This window comes from Macrobrachium nipponense, chromosome 13 (assembly GCF_015104395.2).
Source record: "Macrobrachium nipponense isolate FS-2020 chromosome 13, ASM1510439v2, whole genome shotgun sequence".
Taxonomy (NCBI): domain Eukaryota; kingdom Metazoa; phylum Arthropoda; class Malacostraca; order Decapoda; family Palaemonidae; genus Macrobrachium; species Macrobrachium nipponense.
The window spans coordinates 95,064,397-95,092,060 of NC_087206.1; the positions used below are offsets into that span (position 1 = coordinate 95,064,397).

The 27,664-nt window shown below is 37.3% G+C and overlaps 1 long non-coding RNA gene across 3 annotated transcripts; it reads left to right on the top strand.

Annotated features, from left to right (window-relative positions):
• Nucleotides 1–36: 36 nt before the first annotated feature.
• LOC135225220 (uncharacterized) lies at nucleotides 37–26,965 on the top strand. 3 transcript variants are annotated; one of them, XR_010316933.1, is made up of 4 exons: nucleotides 37–346; nucleotides 17,318–17,470; nucleotides 17,758–17,878; nucleotides 23,586–24,221. It is a non-coding gene; the product is annotated as an uncharacterized LOC135225220 (long non-coding RNA). The 3 variants fall into 3 exon arrangements; XR_010316932.1 differs by having other exon boundaries at nucleotides 38–346; nucleotides 23,638–24,215; XR_010316931.1 differs by lacking the exon at nucleotides 23,586–24,221 and adding an exon at nucleotides 24,741–26,965 and having other exon boundaries at nucleotides 41–346.
• Nucleotides 26,966–27,664: the final 699 nt, after the last annotated feature.

Consider the following 27,664-nt stretch of genomic DNA (forward strand, 5'->3'; position numbering starts at 1 on the left):
AGGAGTCGGTTTTCAATCCTCTGAGTTTCTTTTAATAGGGAGTTAATGCATGGGCTCTCGTGATTGGCTGAAAGTTCTGTTGAAGGTTTTCAGTTTCAGACTGTCCGATGGACTGAGATCGGTTTAGCCCGTTTCTCCTCGTCTGAAAAATATTAAGCCACGAATAAATCAAGCTTATTGGATTTTTTAAAGAGTGCTTTGGTCAACCGTATGGTTCGTCGTATATACAAAGGAAGGAGTTCGGTGTACGCACTTCATAGAAACATTTCTGTGGGACACTGGAATTTCTTCTCTGGGGCCTTCAGCAGTTGGAAACTTAGAAATTCGGTCACCAAGACCTTCTCAGGTAAGTGAGGATTCCAGCAGTGTTTTAGTAAAATAGCAGTAGGCATTTGATAAACAATGTGTAGCCTTGGTGCTGTTTTTAAATTGAGCCGGCCTTTTCCTACCTAAGGGCTTAGGCTCTTACTCAAATAAGCAACTCGTAAAATTTGTTTTTACCTGTTGGTGGAAAAAAAAAAGTCCTTGCTTACAGAATGTAAATATCTTTTGTACCTGTTGGTGATAAAAGTGATTTCTGATCATAGAACAAGAATTAAGATAGGCTTTAATTCACTTTAAAATCTCTTTTCTGTCAGTCAGAGAGTTGGTAGAAAATTAGTGGCTTTCTATTTAGTAGTTGATTCGAACCGTGGATGAAAGTTTAAAATCTGGAAATACCTCAAAATACGGATTATAGTTAGGGTATTCGAGGATTAGTTCAGATACCGTTTATCTGAACGGTATCTCGAGTTCTGAAACTTACTGAAACATGACGAATTGAAATTATTAACATTATTATGTTCAATACGAGAAGTGACCTTGAAAGGAATGTATTCGAAAACTATCCATAAATGCCAAAGGTAGATCTAGGTAATAACTCCACGTCTGGTATTTCTTTGGAAATGACAGTTTCCTGTAGTATTTCGGTTACTTATCAAGAATTTACCGCTATTTCTGGGTGGTCGAATGTATTTAACTCCAACCGCGAAATACATTTGACGCCCAATCCCTAATGGCTGCCGTATTCGAGAGAGAGAGAGAGAGAGAGAGAGAGAGAGAGAGAGAGAGAGAGAGAGAGACCCCTATATCAGTTAGCACGTACCGTCCTGATAATTAACCTTCTGGTTATTTTTGAAAATCTGACAATTTTATTTTTATTATTTTTAATGAAACTTACAGCCTACTGTGCATGTTGATCATACGAATACAGTGATTCATAATTAATTCTATTCAAATGAATGTAGGAGTTATTTTGTATACATTTGAGAGACATTGTGGCTCTTCTATGAAGAAATGTCACCATACCATCAATTATTTTTCAGTTTGACAGAAAATCACATTGAAACCGAGCCAAAAGTGAATTTATTTTTAAAGTAACACCAGGCACATTTCGTAATAATCTGGCTTAAGATATGACTCCAAACGCAGTAATAACCAATTAATATTTCAACCGTTCTATTTCGTCAGTTGTCACTTAGTTTTACTTTGAATGAACCAATTTTCAGCCACTGACAGCTGGAATAGCCAAAGGGTCGCTGGTCTCGAGAGAGTCTCAGATTTTCGATCAAATAAAAATAAGCCTTTGGTAAGTTAAGGCTCCGTGGCATTGTCTTACGGCGCTATTCAAAGTCGTACAGGGTACCTAACATTTCAAGGAACTTTGAACAATTGTATTTGGACGCTTCAGTATTTCATGTATATATTTATAAGTCCTCATACCCACATGTTTTATAAAAAAAATTAGTCATTCTTCACAAACGATCGGCGTCAATGACCTAAAGTGTTCCGGTGCCAGAGAACATTGGCTCAATCAAACACTCGATCGACCAGTGGTTCATTTAATTGCGTGACCTAACAGTATTTACTTGCCTTATGGTTCAAATTTGCAAATTATATGTATTTTAGATTTCCGAACAATTGTGCATTTTCAGCTTACTGGAATTTCAGTAAATGACACGGCGACTTCAATAGTTGGAAGAGAAAAGTAGTTATCTTTCTGCTTTAGTGAGAGAATACAAAAACTGCTTGTACAGCATTTTATGAATGAATCGAGTTTGCTTTTTATTTCGAGAACTGAATAAGCTGAACAGATCAAATCCATAGTTAATTTTAAATAATAAAAGCTACAGAAAAAAGATAGTTGCTAAACAAGCCTCGCCGTTCTTCACAGACTGAACCTGTAAATCAGTGCCCTACCTACTAAAGTTGGTTTACCTAAGGATGTGCGCTCTCTCTCTCTCTCTCTCTCTCTCTCTCTCTCAGGATACATTAGACGTTGAGACATTTCGCAAATTATAGTATACCTGTTAAAATAATGGATTGCATTTCCGGTTAAATGCTCTGTACACATAGACTGCTCTTCGAGTAAAAGTTTATTCCAAATATTTACTTGATAACTTTGTCCTTTTTAGGTTACCAAATATAGTGAGCATATAGTCATTAAGTCCAAATTTATTTTTAGTTAACCTGATTAATCGCATTGGTTTTATTGGTTTTTTGCATGTGGAAAAAGTCTTCGATGTTCAATTAACTATGAGTTTTGTGAGAGATAATTAGACTTGCTGGAATCCTTCATACTTAACTCTCTCTCTCTCTCTCTCTCTCTCTCTCTCTCTCTCTCTCTCTCTCTCTCTCTCTCTCTCTCTCCTGTCTTAAGTTCACCTTCTTCCAGAGTTGCCAACTATTCTGTACTATATTAACACAATATTCTCATTATATACCGGACGGTCATAATCCCGTCATATTTGCTTCATTCAGTATTAGAAAATGAGGAGGATAAGACGAACACAACTCCCTTTCTGTTCATGATACTCTTGAGATTCAGATTGAAGTTTCCCTTATTACCACTGGCAAAGTCTGGAGAATACAAGGCCTTGTCACGCTCAGGATTTAGGTGGGTGATGAGATGGGTTTAAGAAATGTGACGTCATGCGTTCACTTGCTGCTCGTCTGCAAAAGTTCTGTGCAAATAGAAAAACTTTTCTTTTGGAGGGACCTCTGTACTCTGCCCATCCAACAAAGACGTAACAGTCGCGTTGAAAGGGATATTTTGTATAACAATTCTTCTTCCAGTGTGAGGGATTGATCCTTTTTCCAATGGATGAATTATGTGAAATTTATCAAGAGAAATCGCGGGACAGAGCTTCATTATTATTCGAATTTAGTTTTGGAAATAAGAAAGGCAATCTGAAAGAAGTTCTATGGTTTAATTCACAGACAAGTAAAAGGCAGGAAGTATTGCAGCTATAGTACCACCATTTGTAGCTGATCATTCCATTTTAAGGTGCTTTTTAGCGTGTTTTCATTCATGGACTTTCATATCTTGTGCAGATGATGGCCCGCTACCGCAGTAGTTTTTCAGAGGCTTATTTACCTCAGAGTCTTATGTAGTATTTTGAATGCTGTTAATTACCTCAACCATCCTTTTTGAGTTTTTATTTGAAATATTGGAGTAAACGAGGGGACGCAGATATTTGTTCAACTCTTGTACGAAAATTCATTTGCGTGTATTCGATATTCGTCCTTGTTCTTGGGTCTTAAATAATTTTAATATTCGTTGTAAACTCAATATAATCCGGTTTTTCTTGATACTGGTCCCTGTATCACTCGAATTCTACTCAAGACAGTCTTTCTCTCTAGCTGCTCCATACCGCTGTTGACAAGAGTATAGTCACTCATAAAAGTTCATGGATGTCTCCGGGCATAAAACTGCATTCCATCCACCCCCTTTCTAGACAACGGGTCTGTATACTGACGTAAGACGGGCACAAATCGAAACTTGCAGCAGAGTGAGTTAGATGAACATTTGGCCAGTTTCGTTCTCCCAGACACCTGTCAACCAGAAAGGGGTAAAATGGAAATCTCTCTCAAACACCCGGACATCCATGAATTTATGAGTGACTGTCCTTTCTCAAGCTCTTCGTAAGAGGATGATGGAGCATAGCTGGTCAGACCTTGAAAGGCTTTTCTTGCTGGATGCTATTGTTTATGTTAGCTATACCAAAGTTACAAGACCGCTACTATTGAGTTTTGTTTCGTGTTGTCATTTAATGTGAGATTTTATTGAGAACTGTATGATTTCATAGCATATTTTTTTACTCTAGATTCACCCAATTCACGTGTACATTGCAACTATAGCCTTGTAAAATCGCGCTTGCATTGTTCCTAGCTAATTGCTCTCGCAAGGAAAGGATGTTCTTGGTGGAATTCTAATGAATATTTTGAGACCTTCAGTGAAAGGTCTTGCACTTAGAAACCTCTCATGAGTGGACAGTGTCAGCTGACCGTGGATTAGTGTTTGTGGTAGCCTCACTGGCCTCTTGATACCGAATCACATTTTCTGGTTCCATTTTTCTTCCATCGTCGTCATTTTCAGTTTTATCTTCATTCCGTATCGTCTTCAGTTGATGGAAGCTTACTGTAGTTCACGCTTTCATTTTAAGAATGATGGGATATTTATAGTTCATGACGTTTCTTAATTTTCTACTGCAACAAATACAAAATCGAAATTATTATCGCGATGGAGAACCTATTAGCACATTAGCCCAAATCTATTTTTGTTTTATCAATTGTTTCAAATGCCAGTCACACTGAGTAGCTGGAGGGAGAACTGAAGGTATCAGTAAGCTACCAAAAGTACCACCTTTTTACACGGGCTCACGCACACAAATAGGTGTCATACACACACGCACACACTCAGACTGTCCACATTATGACATTATGCCTGTCAAAAGTGTTTTAAGGCTTACGCATGAGACTAAAATCAAGGGTGCCAGTGATACAATCCATGTGAGCATTGCAGTATTTGTGTGTGAGGAGAGGCATAACATGCCCTTCAGGATTCTTCGTGTAGCTTCTGCGTAGGTCACAGTCGATAAAAATAAATATTTAGGTGGAGAGGGAGGGAGAAAGAGACTGTTAAATGCTCAGATTCTATTTCTTTAGGTAATGAGGTACAGACAATGCATGATCCGACTTCCAGCTTAATTGGGACGCGTGCAAGATTTACCTGCTTACTCATGAGTTGTAGACATTATTTTCCTCACTTTTAATATAAATTAAAACCTGCTGAAATGTACGTTTAATAGAGCCTTGTTTCACCAACGAAAATTTAAATACTCTATTTTATTAGGAATAATTTTTCTGAGACTACTTTTTCCGGCCTTTTTAGGGTCTTCCATAGAACTTTCCTACCCCGATCCCCCAACAAGAACAACAACAGCAACAACAACGTGTTTTGTAGGCTTACTCCCGAGTAGACGAAAACACACCAAGGCCAAAATAAAATGAAAAACGCAAGGAAGACTAACTTGTTTCACAGTTTATCTTAACTTTCGTGTTTTTTTTTAACCTAGTCACTTAAAAAAAAAAAAAACAGAATTTAACTCTCACTCTCTCTCTCTCTCTCTCTCTCTCTCTCTCTCTCTCTCTCGTGAATCGTGAGTGAGAAAACAAAAAAGTAAAAAATAATTGAGGTGCAGTTGCCAGACCAGAAGTAGCAGGTTGGCAGGGATGAAAGCGTTGGTATCTGTTTCTCCTAACATTACCTTTCCATGGTCGTTCGTCCAGGGGTTTCTGGAATTGACCCGAGGGTCTGGGAGATGAAAAAGTCATCAAATCAAGGTAAAGAGGGACTTCCAGGAATTGACTGTTCTGTCTTTTACTCTTTTCCTTTGTAGCTGTCGAAGTATTACTCCTTGTGACATTTATGAAAGGATCTTGGAGTATAACTCTCTCTCTCTCTCTCTCTCTCTCTCTCTCTCTCTCTCTCTCTCTCTCTCTCTCTCTCTCTCTCTCTCCAGTTTAAAGAGAGTTGCTTCCAGGACTCTTGTGATTGGCTAAAAAGCATTCTAGAAGGTTTTCAGGCAGACTGTAGCATTAGCTCTCTTCAGCCATGTTTGTTGGTCCTCCGTCAACATTTCAGTATCGTTTATTGAGGTGAGATAATTTGTAGAGATTATGAATAAAAACTGTGAAGCAGAATTTCATGGTAGCCTAGAAATTTATGAATTGATATAGACCTCCTTCAGAGATATATTATCAGACGTATATTAGATCATGAAAGACTTGTACAAAAAGTTTCTTTCCAAAGGCCTCTATTGGGGCATTTATGAGAGGATCTGATGGTGCTGTACAGATACATGGTAGCGCTTCGGACCCCAATGATATGCCTATAGGAGAATACCAGCATAGAGTGGGTCTGGTTATGTTTGATTCTTAACTTGAAGAGCGATAGTTTATTGCTGTGTAGGTGTACGTGGAATCAGTATATTGGGAATGGAGTCCCTCTTCCGCTGGGATGTATTAACAAGTCGTCGTCTCCCGAAAATGGTTGTGCTGTGTCGAATTTTATGCGTAGAGTGTGTTTGAAGTAGGTCTAGGTACCTCATTGTAACCTATTACACTAAGCTATCTCTGAATGCCTTGTGGTTTTTGCCGAGGAGCGGGGCGGGGCTGGGAAGGGGGCTGGATTTGGGAAAGGGATAAGAATGATGAGAACGGCAAGATAAATAATTAAAAGTTTGGGGTAAGAAAAGGTTAATCTTCCTCACTTATCCAGCTTGTTCTCGATGCCAAGCTGGTCTGGGATTCCTTCGAAAGACTGTGACCAAACCCAGCCTTGCTTTTCAGTCAGAAAGGTGACGACCAGCTGCACAGAGAAATTACAATTTTATTTAAACGCAGTTAGTAATCTTTACCCATTATGTCACTCAGTTTTAGGAATAGTTATTTGGCTCAGAAGGAGGAGGATGACGTATTGCATAAGTCAAAAACTTTTTACCTTTGTTGTACAATTTAAGATATTTGTATGATTTCTTGTCCTGTTTCAGGAAACTACAGGCTGTAGAGTAGGTTAGGTCCTCCCGTAGAGGCTACCAGGGATCCCAATTCTGGGGAAATTGTCTCCAGATTGGGAATTTTGAATGTTTTTCGGAATTTGGGAAATCATATCTGTGGCATTTGTTTTGGAAGACATACGGTTGTGGGAGTGAAGGGGCGGGGGTCCTGGGTTTGGGATGGAAGGTGTTGTTTCGTGGAGGAATAATAGCTATTATACCTCCAAGTGTTGTTTGCTCCTCCACTTCCCAGACTCGGGCACTAGGCACGCCACCACTCCACTCTTGAGAGAAATTTAAAGGGGAACTTCTGGTTAATAGTCATTAAATTTCGTCGAACAGAACTTTTAATATGCTAAAAAATGAGCCATTGCTCGAATCTGTACGTAATCCCATTTTTTTTTTTTATTTAATTTCAAATTAGCGCCGTGGTACTTCAATGGAGAGCGCCATTTATCCAGGATTCGACTATGTTGCCATCTGGCGGATTAGTACCGATGACGTGGTGCCGCGGTCACCTCAATAACAAGAGCAGCGAAGCACACGTATTGTGGAGTATTCGTTCTCAGTATTGTCCTCGTGTTTTAGGTCAATTGTCATTCAAACAGCATCAATGATGCCAACTTCTATGGCGTTTGGTTGGCCAATATTTCAGGCAAGTGTCCAAAAGGCATAACATTCCACAGGATTCCGTCAAATAAAGAGAAATCAAGTTGCTGGCTGAAGGCTCTTCGCAAGTAGGATATCAACATCAAATCTTTCCAACAGATTTAAAAGATGACATTAGGAGTAGGGTACTAGGTATGGCTATGAAATTTATTTATAAAATATGTTTTGGGAATTTTATTTCACTCTTAACAGACCACAGTACCGACGAAGATAGGGCGGCTATCTACCGCTAACTATACCATGGGCCTCCACTTGTATGTATTTGAATTGAAATTTATTCTTGTCAATTGCCATGTGCGTGGTGTGATGGGGTGAACGGCAGTTTTCAAAACGTGTGTGTGTGCGTGTCCATGAATTGATGAGGGCCTTCACTTAGTCCTTTTTAACTAGTTTAATTAATAGGGTTTTAGAATTTAGTGCCATATATGCCTAACTAGGCATATTTCAGGCTACTTCTTTACTTACTATTTCGACCATATATTTTCAGCTGACAAATACAAACCAAAAAGGATTTTATCTGAAGATGCTGTGCCCTCGGAATAGTTCCGCGTGTCTGAGCCTACCGCGACATGACGTCACGCATAACAGATGAGCCTCACAAAAATGGCGGCGACCATGGCGCAATATTAAATTGGTTATAAAAAGTAAGAAAAAGCCCATTTCATAAAAAAAAAAAGTTTCACCGGGGGTACTTAAATAGATTAATACTACATATGGAACAGCTAAAATGCAACTAGAAGTTCCCCTTTAAATTACCAATAACAAGCGTAACGCGTGTGCGTGTGTGAGTGTGAAGTCTGTGATAGTGTGTGTAAGACGAAAACCAAGGTTTATAGAGTGGCGTGTAGCTCCCTTTCGTCTTAAAGGCGGCACGATTTGAACAACTTTAAAAGTTTTGCCATTAATCAAATAGATTAAAGTTTTTCAGTGTTGGGAAGATTTTTTATATTTTAGGGTTGCCTATATTCTGTCGAATGTCTTTTTACATTGTGTTTGGATGTTAGGTTAAGGTTATGTTTGGTTAAATTGGTTTATATGAATTACTTTGTATTCTAAGGCACATTTTGTATGTCATCAGTGAGAGTGTTGGGAAATATGTACGTGTCTTGCTAAGGATGGAACTTTGCAGCTGTTATTTAACAGGGATATATTTTAATCTAAGCTATTTTATTTCTAGGCCAGAAAGCAGATACAACACTCTAAGATGAAAAGAAAAAAACGTGTAGATATGGATATAGAGGAACCAGTTTCAAAGAAGGCGAGAGACTCGTATAAATTTTACAGTTACGACATAATTGGCTCCATTAAAAATAATTCAAGGAATGGTTTGTTACTCCTAAGGTTTACGCAAGTGCTGCAGATTGCTCAGAGTGCAAGAAAAAAAGTTACTTTTCATTGTTCCTCTTGACTGAAACTAAGAGTTGTACCTAGGTTCACTTATCATATATGAAAGACAGAAAACCCCGTCTGTTAAGGAGTCATTCTACAATCAGTCAAATCAATGTACTCGGTTTATGAAAAGGCATAACTTCGTCCTAAGAAGGAAAACCAAAATAACACAATTTCCTGAAATTTGTAATCAAGTACCGCAAAGCTAATAATCATAAATTATCATGTATCGGCAATATGGATGAAACTCCGCTTAACTTCGATATGCCATCAAACTCGACCGTAAATAAAATAGGAGAAAAAAACATTTTAATCAAAACTACTGGTCATGAAAGGACACACTTTACTGCTGTTTTAACGTGTATGACAGATTGGGCGAAACTTCCACCCATGATTATCTTTAAACGGAAATTTATGCCTAAAGAAAAATTCCCGAACGGTATCATTGTCCACGTTCACGAAAAAGGATGGATGAACGATGATGGCTGCAAGACTTGGCTAAAGAGAGTTTGGGCATCAAGGCCTGGTGGTTACGGAAAGAAAATGAGTTTATTGGTTTGGAATATGTTTAGGTCACATCAAGTGAACTCGGTTTTAAAAGGTGTTCGAGATACAAACGCCGATATAGCTGTTATTCCCGGTGGTTTGACTAGAGTTTGTCAACCTCTCGACGTATCAATTAATAAGCATTTTAAAAACATCAGGAAGAAGTGGAATGAATGGCTGTTGGAAAGCATTTACGAAAGGAGGAAGGACGAAAGCTCCAGGTTTGCCTCTACTGTGTTTGTGGGTTAAAGAATCGTGGGCAGAAATCGATAAAAATGTGACAAAGCATTTAAAAATTGTGGAATATCAAATAGTTTGGATGGAAGTGAAGATGATGTCCTATACGAAGATGCAGGAGATGAAGGTGAAATGATCAAAGATCTGGAAGATGACGAACATGATGACTGCCTTGATGACGAAGAATTCAGAGCATTATTTGATGATACGGACACGGAGAGCGACGTTGGAGGATTTTAGTTGATTAATTTTATGCCTTTTTTACTTTAATAAATTTTCACTTACTTGTATCCTAAAATAAGAATAATAGTTCAAGTAACAAATGTTTCTTTTACCGAGTGAAACAAAAAGTAAAAAATCCTTCGGTATTGTGCCTTAATCAACTGATTTGAAAATTATAGATGGTTAGTCTAGAACAGTTAAACATGTTGTATAAACCAAAATAATAGTGAAGTACAAGTAAAGCCTAACTTTTTAAAAGATCTATTGTTTTCCTCCGGTAGTAACTATCTCAATCTGCCGATTTTGGAAAGCATAGACGGTACACTAATTTTATACCGCGTGTATGATGCGACCCCTTTAAAATTAGCTTCAAAATTAGGCTTCAAAAGTCGCATAATATGCGAGTATATACGGTATTTATAAAACACAGGACAGAAGTGCATATAGTAGCTTTCATTGTTGAAGAAGACCTTACATTTGCTTTAGCTAAACCTTATTCAACATGTTAGTCAAGTCTTCCTCAGATTACAGCAGATAACAATGCATTGTAATATTACATGTATTTTCTATTATTTTAGAAATATATATTTTTCTAAATGGATTTGTATTTGTTGATTACAGAGTTTAACATACAGTACATTTATTGGTAAATGAGCACTCTTAGAATTTTTTTTATATAAAGTGATGCTATTGCAACTACCTTTTTTTCTTTATGCATGCATTCAATATTATCTATGATGATTACTTCTGGGTCAACTACTATGAGATTCAGGGTCTCTGTAACACGGTTTTTTGGACTTTGCTCCTTGTCAAAGCATCGGATGTAGCTGAAAGTTGACATGTATATTTTACAACCACACACAAATTTTGTCAACATTATCAATAACCTAAACCCGATAGTTTTAATTTTTATAGAGTAAAAAGGATCTAGCCGACGCCATGGCCAATGATTACGAGCCAAGAGTCGAAAAACATTCATTACGTAAGCAAGGTAAACACACCTTTTGACGAAATGTTGCCCCGCCCATCCACCAATCAGAAACTCCATCGGCTTTAAAACCCAAAGACTTTATGAATGGCAGAACGATACATAGATGTGGGTGGGGTATCTGTGCTAACGTAGTAATACTACTGTAGCAGTAGTGCCGCAACAGTATAGCAGTAATATACATGAATTAAACGTTTAGGCCAACTGCTGGGATCCTTGAGGATCATTTAGCACTTCTTACAACTGCTCGAGAAATTAGTTTTTATAGACAAATGTTAAATTTTCTAATCCAACAGTGCCCATGGTAGCCTTCAGTGTTATCCTGATTATAACGAGGCGAAAGTGGGTGAAGCCTCATGGAGTCATCATTCTGACGATAATTATTGGTGAAGGTTTAAAGCCAATATACAGTACCGGCTATTTTTTTTTCAGTAAATAGGTAGATAGCCAATAAATAAAAATTGCTTGACATTGGATATAGCAGTTATCAAATCAAGCTTGTCTACTATGTTTTTGAAAATTACCAACTGTTCCCTACATCTGTCAATCTGATTGTGACCTATAAAGTAGACTGTAATTTCTTAGGAAAGCTATTTTGGGAGTTAGACTAATAATCGAAGTGTTTTTGTAATTATGACAATTATCAGTGGAGAGGTTTCAGAGTTCATAAAGGTGTACTGCTTTGCTTGTATTTAAATTTGTATGTCATTGTTGCCAGAGGTTTAGCCTTCGTTACGTACAGCCAATCATCCATCGAGAAAGAGGGAAGAAAAGCTGCCATAAGTTACGTAACGAGTGCGTTCGAAACCTTTTCTCTGAGTAAGTTGGCCCGTCTTCAAAAAAGGTCACTTTTACATTTATAAGTACCAAATTTATTCAACCTACGTAATGCAGAATACAGTCAAAATTTATGTGTAGATATAATATGTATTCTGAATAAGCGTTATATTTATGAAATGCATAGATAAAAAGTTATTTCGAAAAAACCGTGTTACAGAGGCCCTGAATCTCATAGTAGGTAAGTGAACCACTATGTTTTTGGAAAAAAATATAACTGTCAAATGAGAAGCAGAAAAGGAAGATATTAATGGATATAGTCTTAAAATTAGTAATAAAGGATACGGTAGGTAACAAGGATAATAAGAAAGGTAAAAAAAAAGTCTAAATTCCTTGGAAACCTTATTTGGAGAGGGTCTGATCTGGACAATTTTTGGCTTCGAGCTGGGGAAATTTTGCGATGGCATTGTGGGAACACTGGCTCCTACTTCTTTTTCACTGGCCAGTGAAGAAGATGGCCTTATGCAGACGGCTGGGGATCTTATCCATAAGAGACGCCCCCAAGTTTTAAAATCGTTTGTTTATTTAGAGGATACGAGAAGAAAGATCGGATTTCCAATCAGTTGAAAAGTTCATGTCAATACAGCGGAAGATATGCAAGGTACAAAAGCTCGTTTTTATCTTATGAAGAGAATACAGTAGTAATGAACGTAATTAAGATGGCATCACTAGTCACTATGGCTACTTTAGCGAAGAAAAATTGGTCATAAAATAAATTTAAAGGCCAAAAATCGGTGGAAATCTAAATGGTGGTGTCATAATCGTAGTGATTTAGTTTACCACAGTTTTCCAAGTTTCTCCAAATCATCGGTGGAAATAGATATTTTGGAAACAAAACGTTTACACTAGGATTGTATCCAGGATCACTGTTTGTTGGTTGGGGGTTGGGCCAGGTTATAAAGATTAAAAAATGACATAGTATTGTTCAACATACAGTAAACTCTAAACTGAAAATGAGATACACGAAACTCTTCAATTTCATCTGCACATTACTCCACAGGAAAAACAGATTGTGTTATTCCATAGATGAGAGAGAGAGAGAGAGAACGTGCAAATATGGGAAACTCAATAATGAAAGATCAGGATTGGTAACCTTTGTCCCCAAGAATGAGGTTTAACCAGAGAGATATGTTCTGTTTTCATTTTCTTTTTTCTTTGATAAAGATTATCGACAAATGAGAAGTTCAGAGGACCAGATCCGTAGCACGCTCTTGCTCCAACGATTTCAAACCGTTAATATTCTATTGACCTTCCCGGGAATTTTGAGTTTTAGTTCTATTTGTTCGTTTGACCTATTAGCATTACCTTGCTCCACGATTCAAAAGGCTGCTTACTGTATGATTTTAGAGATTTTTGGACAATGATGCATTTGCTGGTAAATGGACGTGGGTTACGTAATAACTGGACGAGAATAATGAACTTATCTTTTTAAACAGCTCATCTCGGAACCATCTGCTTTGCATTTTATTATAAAAAATAGATTATTTGTAAAAGATTATAGAGTTCATTTTTGTACAGAATCCCCACGAGAGTTTGGTATTAACAATAAATACCTTTATTAGTACACCGACCGAAGATGTCAGAAAAATCAGTTTCCATGCATGGCCAAATGAGAGAAGTCACCTTTTCTGTGAAGACTTTGCCGGTTGCAGTAGATCTATATATTGATGTCTACGTGTTTTGTTTATTGTACCTCTGCTGCTTTTCGAATAAAAGCTGAATCTGATGGTTTTAAGATGTTTTTAATTCCTTTTTCCGGGTTTAGAAGTGTTTTTTTTTTTTTCGTAAGTTTGGAAATATTTAGCTCGGCAGATTCAATCCTATATTTTGATGGCAATTTCTTTGCTGAAATCATTTCGATGTAACATGGGATCTGTTTCTGGTGGCATTGATTGATTGATTTACTGGATGCTGAAATGATTGTATGGTGCTCCAGAGATTGTTTAAGCCTAGATGTGCCTTTCAATGATGCTTGCCTCAATGATATTTTTCGCTCCCATTTCCATTAAAATTGTTATTCCACCTCGCCCAAGGAGTGCTGCTTGTTCAGAAGGCTTTGTCCTGTTTTCGTTAATAATTTCGCCGTGACTGAACTCGTTGCTTGGTTCGTAGCAAATGTTCCAACCAGCTGAGTCATCCACACCTCCAACCCCTCTTTTCAGTCTTCAATTACTTTGGGATAGCTTTGGAGCACCTAGGATCCTGCAGCCAGAACGATCACTCTGTACCTACTTGCTTCCAGTTCCAGGGTTAGGTTTTGAATAGCTGAGTTATCCTCGTTTGTGGATGGTACACCGGAACAATGTTTGGAAACGGTTTCCAAACCGTTTGTTAACTGATTCCGAAAACTTGATTCCAAACAGTTTGGAAACAGTTTTCAAACTGTTTGGAAACAGTTTGCAAATTATTTGTAAACTACTTCCAAACAATGTTTCCTGTCCACACCTCAGTTGTGGTCATGCCTTAACATACCCTTTCAGTGCTGAGATCAAAGCTTCACAGACCTCAGGAACCACAGCTGAGATGGTCTGCTTCGATATCCTGAAGGTGTACATGAGGCTCGTTAAGGAATCTCCACTTGCATAAACAATAAAATTAACAAATGTGGATTACAAAAATAGAATTAAAAAGATGGATCCCTTGACGGGGATAGCTGATAAACTTTCTATAACTGTAACCTGTGATGAGTGTAGAAGTTGCTGCAATGGAAGGTCCTATCAGCACCAGCTTCTTGAAATTTTCAATTATCCTAAAAAGGTGGTAGACTTTTTCCGGATGGTTTAGATGACGCACTCAGGTTCGAGGTTTATTTTGACATCGGCGACGACAAAGCCACAGCAAAGCATAAATATTAGCAAGAGAATATGCACCCATTCTCAACTGAACCGATCGTGGCACTGTGACAAAATAACGATTACAAAAATTACAGACTTGTCTTATTGACGCAGTGGGTTGACGCATTTAGTGTGAATAGGCTTTCGTCAAAATGAATCTTATCAAATGAATTATCGTGACTTGACTCGACGCGACTTTTTTGGTGTGAATCATGACCCACTAAGATCGTAGCCTTTGGGCTTAGGCGAACTAACTTGGATAAGTAGTTTACCGCAATGAGAATGAATCCCATACTCATGTGAAGTTTATCTTCGATTCTGATATTGCTGTCTCATTCTCTACTTTCAGTTTATACCCTAAAGCTTTTATTTAACAGTCGACAGGGGGATAAGTATTCCACGGTTAATGCTTGATGTGAAAGTGCAGTATGATGACAAGTCGTTTTAAGTTAAAAGTTTGCTATGCGTCCTGTCCTACTTTCCAAGTTTCTGTTTTTAGATAGTGGAGATGCCCTGTGATTAGATAATAGATATCTTGGACTGAGTGGTACTGTACAAGATTCATAGAATAACAATCATCAAATATGACTACATATTGCTTGTGCACCTCATGAGATGGAATTTCTCTAATTGTATCCAGAATATTTAGTGAATTATCCTTAGGGTTAGATTATCCCGAAAGAGCACTTTACTCGACCGTAACATTCATTCAAGTCCCTAGTTTTCGAGGAGTTAAACAAAAACGACCGTGACACCTTCCAAGTTTCCTACAATCCTCTTCTCTCTACAATCTCTTCTCTCTCTCCTCTCTCTCTCTCTCGCTCTCTTCCTCACCGTTTTCCTACAATCTCTTCTCTCTCTCTCTCTCTGCGCTCTCCCTTCTGATCTCTCTCTCTCTCTCTCTCTCTCTCTCTCTCTTATTTGGTCTCGAAGTTATTCTTCATTCTTTTAAATGTGTATTATTTCTATGATGAGGTAAATATTCCCGATATTTATCAGGCAATTTATTTAAAAAATATTAAAATTGTCGAAACTTTATAAATATGAGAAACTTCTGTGATTTATGTAAGGCAGTCAGTGAATTACCGGAGACAAAAGTCTGTCAATTTCATATTTATACCATAAACAATCACTAAGGTGAACTTCACCCTTTTCTCTTGTACGGTGAAATAAAAGATTTAGCAACGTACCTGCCAGTCATGGGTCCGTTTCTTTTGGATCCAGTAGTGAGGGCGTGGACGCGTGGTTAGAGGGGTTGGGAGGTGGAGGAATGTGAGCTCTCCATTTCGGGTCAGCGAACTATCGTTTGGGATTAGTTTGTAAACATCTGAAATAGATTTAAGATTGTGTGTCGAGGAGAACTCATTGGAAACCAGGGACTTGAATGAATGTTAAGGCTGCATAAGCTGCTCCTTTTCTTCTTTCACTTGTGGTGTTATGTCTGATCCTAGGGCTTGAGAACAGAATGCTTATCTGGTTTCCTTTACGTTTAGAAAATAACAGGATTCGAAATTTCTTCTATTAATGTAACTGAATAGATGAGACATTGGGAAAGCTGTCTTCCTGCTGCTACAGAGGTTAGAAACAGGACACTGCTGAAGGTGTGAGGGTACAGGACGATGTGGAATAAGTCGAGATATAGAGGCCAAATGGGGAAACAGGAAGGAAGATGCTTCATAAAAGTTACTTCCGTGACTGCCTTTGAAGTTAAAAGTTAAATATTTAACCTGCCGGTCATATTTCGGGATTTTGTAAAGAAAGCAGATGATTTTTTTGTCCTTTTTTTTTTTTATCTGGAAGGAATTCAATAGTATATCCAGTTTTTCACAGAGGTACCGTAAGGGCTGTCTTATCATGACATGTAACTGTTGGGTCGTAATGCAGCCTTTTTGCTTGAAACACACTAAGATGTCTTTTAGGTCAATGGATGAGAAAGGCTACCATAGAATCCTACTTTTTATGGATGAAGGTAATCCATAGTTCTATACTCAATTGGGAGATCTGGCTATGCAGTTTTTTATTTGTCAAAACCCATCAATATTCGTAGTAGATCGTCCTTTGTTCGGTCATTAGTGGTTAAACTGATATTTGCTGATTTATTGCCCTTGCTTAAATCACTGCTTAAGAAACCTGATACCATAATTTGAATGGCCGTAGTGGGGTATTGCCGTCAGTGGTAGGCATTACTTAAGGTCCTTCGCAGTGTCCTTTCGGCCCCTAGCTACGACCCCTTTCACTCATATTCTCTTCCATCTTTCTATCCACCCTCCCCTAATTATTATTTCATAGAGTAACTGTGAGGTTTTCCTCCTGTTGTACCTTTCAAACCTTTCTACTCTCTATTTCCGTTTTAGAGCTGAATGACATCATAGGTCCCAGCTTTAGGTCTTTGGCCTAAATTCTGTCTTCCATTCCATTTCACAATCTGAATGGAACGGGTCCTCTGGGGTTGGTTATTAATATTGACAGGATTTAAGATAAAGGTCCAGGTTAATTCAGTCAGTATTTGATTACACTAGTAAATAACATGATTTCACATGTTAGAATAAGGTGTTCTTTATATTAAAATTAAATTTGTTGTATTACAAGATATGCTTCTTAGCTTCTCATGATATCCATAATAATAAAAATATATGAAATTATAATTGTTCGTAGATCACTGGTCTTTCCGTGAATCGAGTCGAAAGCAATTGTATGATATTGCCTTTCTCTTTCAGTAAACGCCTTCCTGAGAACCTGGGATTTGGTGATGATACAAGTGATGATAATGTCATAGCAAAGTGCCTTTGGCCGTATGATAACAGACAGGTACTCGAGAGTTGCATGAAGGATGTAGAAAGAAGTTTCGGGAAGACTTTCATTCCAACATGGTAAGCTGTGTGTAAGATAACTGTATCCTTCTTTTGATACCTATCCCATTATATTCTGATAAAAAAAAGGTCTCTTATTTTGAGGCATAATATTGCACAGTTGCAAGGAAATATTTATAGATAATTAAATTGATATTTTTTTATTTTCAAACTAGTTCTTTTATGAAGTACACTCATGCAGTCATGATAATATGTCACAGATGCTATTGCTTCTTGAACTAACCTGCGAACAAAATTTGCCCGTAACTTTTCTAATATGAGTGTTAAGAAGTTCTTTCAATTTTCAGGTTAACGATCCTCGACAGAGAGACTCACCATCCCTTCATCTCACTGGAAGATGATAAACTGTTTATCAAACTCCGGTCCTTGGATGAATACTGGTACCCAACGAAATGTAATTTACCCCAAGTAAGGGATCTTAATATCTGCATTGATTGATCGTCATTGTAGATTATCGTATTTATAATAATAGACTAATTTAATTGTTGCAGTTCTTCTGAGCTTACCTCTCACCTTTTAACTTTATAGTTGTTGGTTGCGAAAATGATGGTGATGGTTTGTGCAGGTAAAATTACTTGATGACTAATTTATATTTAGAGAGCTTTTATTGCCTAAAATTCCTTATAGTATATTTTGCCTGAAACATCGTTTACAACAACAGAATTCGTGTTTACTTAGGTATTGACTAACTTAACGAGTGGCTATTTTCGTACTTTTGGTCTTCAGAAACACTGAAAAAAAGATGTCGCATCATTTGGGCACAATTTTAAACATTTTAAATTCCCAGCTTATTACTTAAGGATTAGAGTCCCGCACTGAAACATAATCATGCAAAATTTAGGTAAAAAGTCTTTGTGACACAAGCTTTTGTAACATAAAGTAATTCCATTGATAATTAAATCAAGGGGTGAAGTTGGTCCCCTTGCAAGAAGAATTGCAGGTTTGGAAACTTCACACCAAAACTGTAATGTAAACTATTAGTCCTCTATCAAGGCTTGGTTACAGTGAAGGTCAAGAAGTCTTCATAAAGGCTGATCAAATGCTAATTGATCTGATGCAAGAAATTGTTGGAAACCATTTCAAATCAGGGAGAGAGAAGTTGGTGCAATTCTAATCGCCAAATAGTGGCTCTGATGCACTCATGCTAGCATCATCCTTGGCACAGTAATTAACACTTATTTTGACAAGGGTTCCAAAAATAGGCAATTGAAATAAGAAAGGTCTAATGTCTAATTACTGGCTCATTCCTGCTTTCTGCCAACGTCTCCTGAATTTGGGGTGTTTCGGTTTTATTTTCTATTACATTATATTGATATATTCATCACCTAGAACTTGCCTCTGGGCAGGCTGATTTCTCTTTGGAACCCGTTGGCGTTTATCATAGTGTGTTGACTTTGTTCTAAGGTTTTTCAGCTGAAGATTTAAAGAAAGAGATAAAAGAATTGTCCTAATTAAGATGATAGTAAAGTGCATCGTAGGAAAAGGACTGAGTTTTACATGGTATATTCATTATAGCCTTAGAATTCGGAGATATGTGGATCTGAACGTGAAAGAAAGACGTTTGAATAGTGAAAGGACATATTGAAGTGATTGGATGTCCTTGGACAGCGTCCCTTGGCGAGTTTTGCAAGAGAGTAAAGTGTTCGAATAGTGTTGCTTCTTCGCATTAACTCAGTTCCTTATGTTGTGATGGTTATAGTCTGGTCTTTACATTTTGAGCAAAAATGAATTAATTTGGAAAGTTCTTACTTTCAGTGTTTTGACTGTTCTGACACATATGAAGGAAACAGAGTTTCACAAACGTTAAGAAACGTTTCAGCATTGATTTAGTTTACTTAGAGCTAAATTAGTGGAACACAGTCGGTAAACTAGTTTCATACAGCAAACTAAAGAGAGAAACTATTTCGCTTTATTTTTTTAATCATCACATAATAGGGCGTTCCTGTACTTTTAAGACAGGCTTCTCAAAGCAATTACTGTTGTTTAAATTAACTTAAAGAAGTCAATCAAGGTATTATAATTTATTAACTCCATCGAGGTCGGTAATCATTTTCCTGATAGTAAGAATGTCATCATCATCATCAATTTATGTAAGATTTTCTCTTGAAGTTATGAGATGTGGAAGGGATTGTCTCCGCTCCTCTCTATTTGGTGTACTATCCAGATGAATCCCCCATCTGACCTATCTCCTGTTTCTGCTATCTCCTTATTTTTTTTTTTTTTTTTTTTTTGCTACTTATTGTCTGCTACCTCCTTATTTACAGCTGCTTTGACCAGCTGTTCCTTATCTCGCCTTCTAATAGGTCTCAAAGCACCCTAGTCTGTTCTACAGCCTCTGAACATCACTTGCAACATCATCTTCCCACTGCATTTAGGTTATGCATGTTAGTATTACATGATGATGATTCCTTCCGAAGCCCTCATTATACCTTTGTCAGAGCTCTGTTTCTAGAGCATTGAGTTATACAAGACTTATGAACACATCATAATTACCAGCCTGCCTGATAAAAGAGCATTTCCATGGTGATTATTTTCCATCATTTAATCGATATTAACAGTCAATACTACTTTATAATCTAATGTCCCTCTGGTACCATGATTTTACCCCTTCTAAGACCTGCCTTTTGACCACAGTATGGTGTCCCATCTCCATGTTATTTTTGTGATATAGTTTGGTCATTGTAAGTCCCTTCCCCCTCGTATATTTGGTAATCCTGGGCATTTCTTGGGACACCATCTATAATACTGACTCTTGTATTGATTTCACACGCACATTTTTCCCCTAGACATTCACATGGATTCATTCCTGACAAGGCCCTTTTATTTACTATGTTTTCATTCACCATAAGATCTGTTTTGTTTGCGTTATTTTCGTTTTCGCTTCGATTTTTTTGGTACCTGATTTTTTTGGTACCTTCTGCCTTTGTATTGAGTGTCTTACAATTTAGTGCCTTCTCAAGTTTTATATGCGTGTGGTACAATCTCTTCCTCTTGTTCGGTACTTTGTCCTGCAGTTGCCTCATTGTAAAGACTGCCTGCCAAATTCCTCTAAATTCCAAGCATCTCATTGTCATGCTCTTCCCACCCACTCCTGTATCTAGCTATTTCTTTATCAGATTTTCACATTCTGGTCTGCTTATTAATTTCCCACTTGTTAATCTCTAAAGGTAAATTCTCCATTGATCCCTGTATCATGTAGCATCCTCTAATTTATCTTCACTTTCTGCATTCAAGACACACTTCGAATATTTCACTGGGTTTCTTGTCCTTTTATCATTTTCAATTTTCCTTGACATATCCTCTTCTGAATATTTCTCTTTTCCTTCTGCTGTATTGTTGACCCGATTCAGTTCTTATCGTCTTCTTTGCCCTTTCCACTTGCCTTTTGGTTTAGCCTCCAACTTCACCTTCGTTCCTTAAGTTTCTTTGCACCGTCCCTACAATGGTCCCAAGTTGCTGCAGCCCCTGTCATTCCTTTTTACTGTATGTACCTCCATTCATATTCTTTCTTCCATCTTACTTTCCACCCTCTCGTAACAATTTGTGCATAGCGCAAGAGCGAGGCTTTCCTCATGTAACAACCTTCAAACTTTTCCCCTTTCAGCGCTGAATGACCTCATAGGTCCCAGCCCTTGGTCCTTGGCCTAAATTCTATATTCTTTTCTATTCCTACACCTCTTTTCATCTAGCTTGAGAAGCCGTCTATCTCTATAGGTCCTATAGACGTTTGTACATCGCTACTCTCCCACCATGATGTCCCATCTGCTATGTCAAACTGCCTATTTCTATGCTATATTTACAGACAATTTTCCGTTATTTGTGTTCCTCTTAGGCTCTTCCATCTTTCAGTCTTCAAGCTTTTATTATTACAGTCTTTTTCTTATTCCTTTTTTTATCCGTAGCCGTCAGATCGTTTCGACCATGTATATAGTATCAAGGGTGCTTTCCCTGATCTATCAGCAGAAAGTTTTTTTTCAGTGCTTTGTTGACTTCCCATAGTAGCATTAATTATTTTCAATATTTCACTCTTGCATGCTATCAACTTCTCTTTGGGCTGCTTACATTGATTCTCCCTCTACCTCGTTTGATCAACCTGGTTGTGAGGAGTATAACGAGAATACTAGTGTTACTTCCATTGATATCTTCAATCTTCTATCATATATGCATCCCAGTCACATTTGCTATTTGCAGTTAGAAGGAACCTGTTCTTTTCGAGTTAAATATATTATTATAACTAAAATCTTTGTGATTTGATATGTCATGTGTTATTTTAAAGGAGCCAGGTACTGGCTCCTATAATTCGCACTTGAGATAGAATACATCAATTCGGTTTGTTTCTTTGAGTAAAAGGCCTTACGCTAATGCAGGTTTGTTGTGGCTTTCGTTTTTTTTTTTTTTTTTGGTTGGGGGTTGGGGGGGGGGGGGGGGAGGATTTTGAGGAGAGAATAATTATACATCAGTATTTCATCCTCCGATTCAATGACTTGGGTTCGCTATCCTCAAGGGTTCTTGTCGCCACTTCTGTTGAGTCTTGCTCATTCCATATTGTTTTCAGAAATTACTGTACTATTCTGCAGTTTCTCTCTCTTTATAAAGTATATTTTAACAGAGAATTACACTTTCGTAATGTAAAATCGCATTAGTTCGTCTGGTCACCATTAAAAAATCATACTATCTGATATCAGTCAAGAAAATGCACATCGAAATTCTAGTACCATAGCACAGGAAACGGTATCATTTGAGTATATGAAATTGTTAAAGTTTTGTGTGTCTATACTGATCTTTTGCCCATCTCCTTCCCTTCGGTAGTTTAAGATTAAGCATTACTCTGAAGGAAAGATAATATAAAGATATCAAGGACTTGTCACATTTCTTCCCTCGGTTTGGAACGTGAATTAGTGTCTTGACTCTTGCTCAGTCGAAAATGATGAAAGAGGTTTCAGCGAGACTAAGCTTGGCTAGGTGCGTTGCTGAGTTGGATAGAATATTGAAGATTGTTTGCGGTAGTCTGTGTTAAGCATTTATTAGGATAAGATTTGTCTGAGAAACTGAGTGTTATAATTGCCCAATACAGTACAGAGTGGTGTTGGTCAAGTCGAACTGAAAATGAGTGTCTGGAAGTGCTATAGGACCAGAATTGGAAGAGCTTGAAACAATTTGGCAGCCATTGGTGTTAAGCTCGATGTATACCTTACTTATGTTTGATTCCTAAGTAGTTAGGTGTGGTCAAACGAATTAATGAAAGCTTAAGTTCATTCTTCAAGTAACTTTTATTTCTGGTTAAAACGTTTTCTCCAGTCAATATAAACCTGAAATAGTAGCCTTACCCCATACTGTGGTCTTGATAATGGCTAGAATTAAAAGCCTTTTTACTCTTAAAGTACTATAAAGCCAAAACAATAGAATACTTCTTTTATTCCTGCCTAAGTAGTTGTATTACTAATATTCTGCCATGTGAAGAATGAGATGGTACTGTGGGCCTAATAAAAATCGGTAAACAGATTCATGTCTCCTACGTTGTGAACTTGCATGGTTCCTCTCAACAACATGGTCTCTGTAAATTTCCGAAATCCTTTCATTGCTAATTCATTCGAGATTCAAGTAGCTACGCAATTTTGACATATCCCGCGTAAAGTTCGATTATAAGTGCTACCCTAACCATTGAATATGCAGATATCTATTTTTTCAACTTACTCTGTAAATCAGTTTATTTTTTTTTTCTAGGCCTACGTGTAGTTAGTTACCTTTGCTATATTGCTGTAGGGGAGGTTGTCGTTTATTATAAATCTTTCTCGTAGTTAAGTCTTTATATCACGAAGTATATATAACAAACCGTGTTAAGCTGTTTTAGTGCGTTAATAAGTATTAAGTTTCTGATTGGCCAATGAATAGTTTTGGAAAGTCTTTATGAATTGCCCCTTTAATGACTGTTCAGGAAAACCACTTAGAACTACATTAATCACAAATTAATATTAGTGAATTTAATTTTCAATCATTTCTCAGTCTTCTTGATAAGTAGGGTGACCAAAAATTTTATAAGATATATTTGCAAGTTATTGCATTTTGTTCATACATTAGAGAATAATGGTAGCTGTAACTGTTTCTACATCTGCAGACGTTGAATTACTACTAATGGAAGTAACCCGACTCCTCTTATCACCTGACAGACGTTGTGGAGAATCTGGTGGACGTTCTCGTCTTCTTAGGCCCCGTCCACACGGTCGAGCTTTGGTCGACGAACTTTGTCCGATGTGAAGTCAGAAGTGGAGAAACATCGAACAAAGTTCGTCGAGCAAAGCTTGACCGTGTGGATGGGGTCTTATGGGAAGTACCACCTGGTCACTCCGGTCCCATCCCAGGTGCTCAATTGCAGAATCTCCAAATATGGGATTGTAAATGGAAATAGCTGGTAACTGAGGGTTATTGTGTTACCGGCCCCTATATATATATATGCGCTTATGAGCAACAAGAAGTAAATTGACTACGGTCTGCTCTAGGAGCAAGAGCCCGTGCTGGCATAAGGCTAGCTTTATATCTCTGTTTAAACAAACAGCAGCAAGTTGGAATTATGTTTCCTGGTTTATATAACCAAGAAATTCACTTGCCTCATATTGTTAGTTTAAATTTTACCATATTACCATATTTATAAGGGAAATAAATAATCTTAATCATTTCAGATATTTTATTAGAGATCTGCAGCAGGTTACTTTTATACAACTTTGAGTTTGACACAATTTTCAAATTAAAAAAAAAAATATTTAGATATTTTGATAGATATGCAGATATCTATTTTTTCAACTTACTCTGTAAGTCAGTTGTTTTTTTTCTAGGCCTACGTGTAGTTAGTTACCTTTGCTATATTGCTGTAGGGGAGGTTGTCGTTTATACTAAATCTTTCTCGTAGTTAAGTCTTTATATCACGAATTATATATAACAAACCGCGTTAAAATGTTTCAGTGCGTTAATAAGTAAGTTTCTGATTGGCCAATGAATAGTTTTGGAAAGTCTTTATGAATTGCCCCTTAAATTACTGTTCAGGAAAACCAGTTAGAACTACATTAATCACAGATTATTGTTAGTGAATTTAATTTGCAATCATTTCTCGGTCTTCTTGATAAGTAGGGTGACCAAAAATTTTATAAGACATATTTGCAAGTTATTGCATTTTGTTCATACATCTGAGAATAATGGTAGCCGTAACTGTTTCTACATCTGCAGACGTTGAATTACTACTAATGGAAGTAACCCGACTCCTCTTATCACCTGACAGACGTTGTGGAGAATCTGGTGGCCGTTCTCGTCTTCTTACGGGAGGTACCACCTGGTCACTCCGGTCCCATCCCAGGTGCTCAATTGCAGAATCTCCAAATATGAAATTGTAAATGGAAAAGTAGCTGGTAACTGAGGATTATTGTTACCGGCCCCTATATATATATATGCTTATGAGCAACAGGAAGTAAATTGATTTCGGTCTGCTCTTGGTGCAAGAGCCCGTGCTGGCATAAGGCTAGCTTTATCTCTGTTTAAACAAACAGCAGCCAGTTGGAATTATGTTTCTTGGTTTATATAACCACGAAATTCACTTGCCTCATATTGTTAGTTTAAATTTTACCTCACTACCTTATTAAGAAATAAGTGAAATAAATAATCTTAATCAATTCAGATATTAGAGATTTGCAGCAGGTTACTTTTGTACAACTTTGAGTTTTGACACAATTTTCAAATAAAAAATTGTGAGTAGTTGACACAGTTAAAAAATCTGAGTAGTCGTCCCACACACACAAAAAAACTAATTTTGAATTAGTTATAAATGTGATGCGTTCAGAAATATTTCTTCACAGCCCTGGATTACCGGCTTAATAATAATTCTTGAAACAGTTCCAGCAATCTTCTCTTGCTCAGTCGTCTCTTTTCAGAGTCCCATTGCTTTCTCGCTTGGAGCCGTAGTCTTGCTTGAGGCCTCATTTACTCTAGTGCTGAACAATATTTTACTCTCGCTGTTTTCTCTCTCAGACTCTCTCTACCTGTAAAATATGAAGAGAAATCTTTATAATAATCTGTTAAAGTCATAATAATCTGTTGGTCAAATTTCAAAACTGATATGACCTACAATCTGTATTAAGTCGTCATAAGCAAAACTCTGTAACTGTAATAATGACCAGACTTATAATGGTTAATCGTCGTTTCATTGTTACAGTCTTGCTTATAATGACTTACAACACTGACTTACAACACTGACCATCGTTAAGTCTTTTGTGGTCATTGTTATACTTACAGACTAACAATGAAATTATAATGGTAAGTCGTTATGAGCAAAAGATAATTTTAATGTAACAAACCTAAAATTTTGTTATAATGACATGACAAAATTATTACAGAACTTCCTGTAGTAAGTTCATTTGCTTTTATTGACATGACAAAATTAAAAGCAAATGATTTGTAACTACTAGAAATTTTTTAATTATGACATGACAAAATTAAATGCAAATGACTTGGAACAATGAAATGACAAACCCTTCGAAATGCACCAAGAACATTAAAATTGAGATTGTTTATACGCAAAGTGTTATCTATTAAACTATTCTTCAAAATGCGTTTATTTATAATCCAATTCTTCGGAATACGCGATTTTCCTTTAAAATCTTTTCTTTGCAATTAAATGCATTTCCAAAATAAGAAAATAGCAAGTTCATAAACGCTACCATAATTAATTAACCTCAAAAATACAATCATCGCTTAATAGCATTCGATGCACAAGCTATACATGGAAATAAAGTAAATAATCTCCCAGTTCAAAGTACTGAAAAAACCTTTTAAAAGCCTTTTTTGCAAGTTCGTTAATAGTACTTAAGCTATAAAGTACTCGACACCACTTCAAAAGATACAGCGAGGCTAGCAAAAAGCCAGATCACTAATTTACATCAACAAAACGCAAATGCTATTTGAAGGCACAACTTTCCATTGCAAAATAAAACTCTAAATGACGCTTCTCGGCAGAGGAAGAAATTTTCAGACTAACAGATAAAAGAAAGGCATTTTAGAATCACCACGCACTGAAACTTTTGCTCTATTAACCGTGAGTGTTGCAAACATTTAATATATATTTAGAATAGTTTTTGAAGGCCATTTCCGTTTTTTCAAGTTGCAAATCTTCATCAGTTCGATAACACTGAGGAATAGCCTCGTCTATCAATACACTTTAGACATTTTCGGTGTTTATTTCACCAAATTAATCAAAAGAGTACATAGGGCTACACTTCGCTGTTCCCCTTATGCAAAACTTGATGGAAAAAGTTTTAGAGAAAAATTAAACCTCTTATGACCTTCGTTGACTTTACAATTACCTTCCAATTACGGATATCTGTGCTAAAACAACGTCCAACGATGCAACACGATGGAGAGCGCGCACGCGCTAGGTGCAAGTATATAAAATTAATAGGCTCATCAAAATACAAAAAAATCCATATAATTCGTGTACAATTACCCTGGCCTTGTTATATAAACCGTGTATTATTATTATGCCCCCCAGATGCTGAAGCCTTGTCGAGGATGGGGGGCTTAGGGTTCAGCAGCTGGGCCCTGATGCCTGGTGGGAACTAATTTCTCACTGGGCCTTGGTGCCCAGCTGTTGATCCAACTAAATAAGTCAGCTCTTTTCCTTTTACTAAAACTTTTCATCCTTCTGCTTTCTCCCCCTATAAGATACAGATTTTATGTTGATGACTTTTGGATTGGTTTTGGACATGATTTGGACTTACTCATTGGATTTGGTGGAGGGTGAGGATGGTTGGCATGCCACCTCACCCGTAGAACTCGAGTACCTAACGTGGTCGAGCGAGGGGAAAGTTTATATGTCAAACCCTGCTCTTAGTGCTGGGTCTGATCTCGACGGACATCATGACGCCTTAAGCACTGAGGGTGGGGTGTATATCTGGGTGGTACCCCTAGGGCAGCCCTGTATGGGATAACACTGTCCTCTAAATGTGGCTCCATGGTGGGTGGGGGGCTACCTGGACGAATCATAAATCCTTCGTCTTATGGCGACATTAATTAGATCTTCGGTTGACGACTTAGGCAAGGATAAGGACAAGGAAAAACCTGGTAATTCCTCCATTGTAACTTTGGAGCCTTTTTCAAATGAGCTCCTTGTTACAAACATTCTGCATGTGAAACCAGTCCCCTTAGACTGGAATT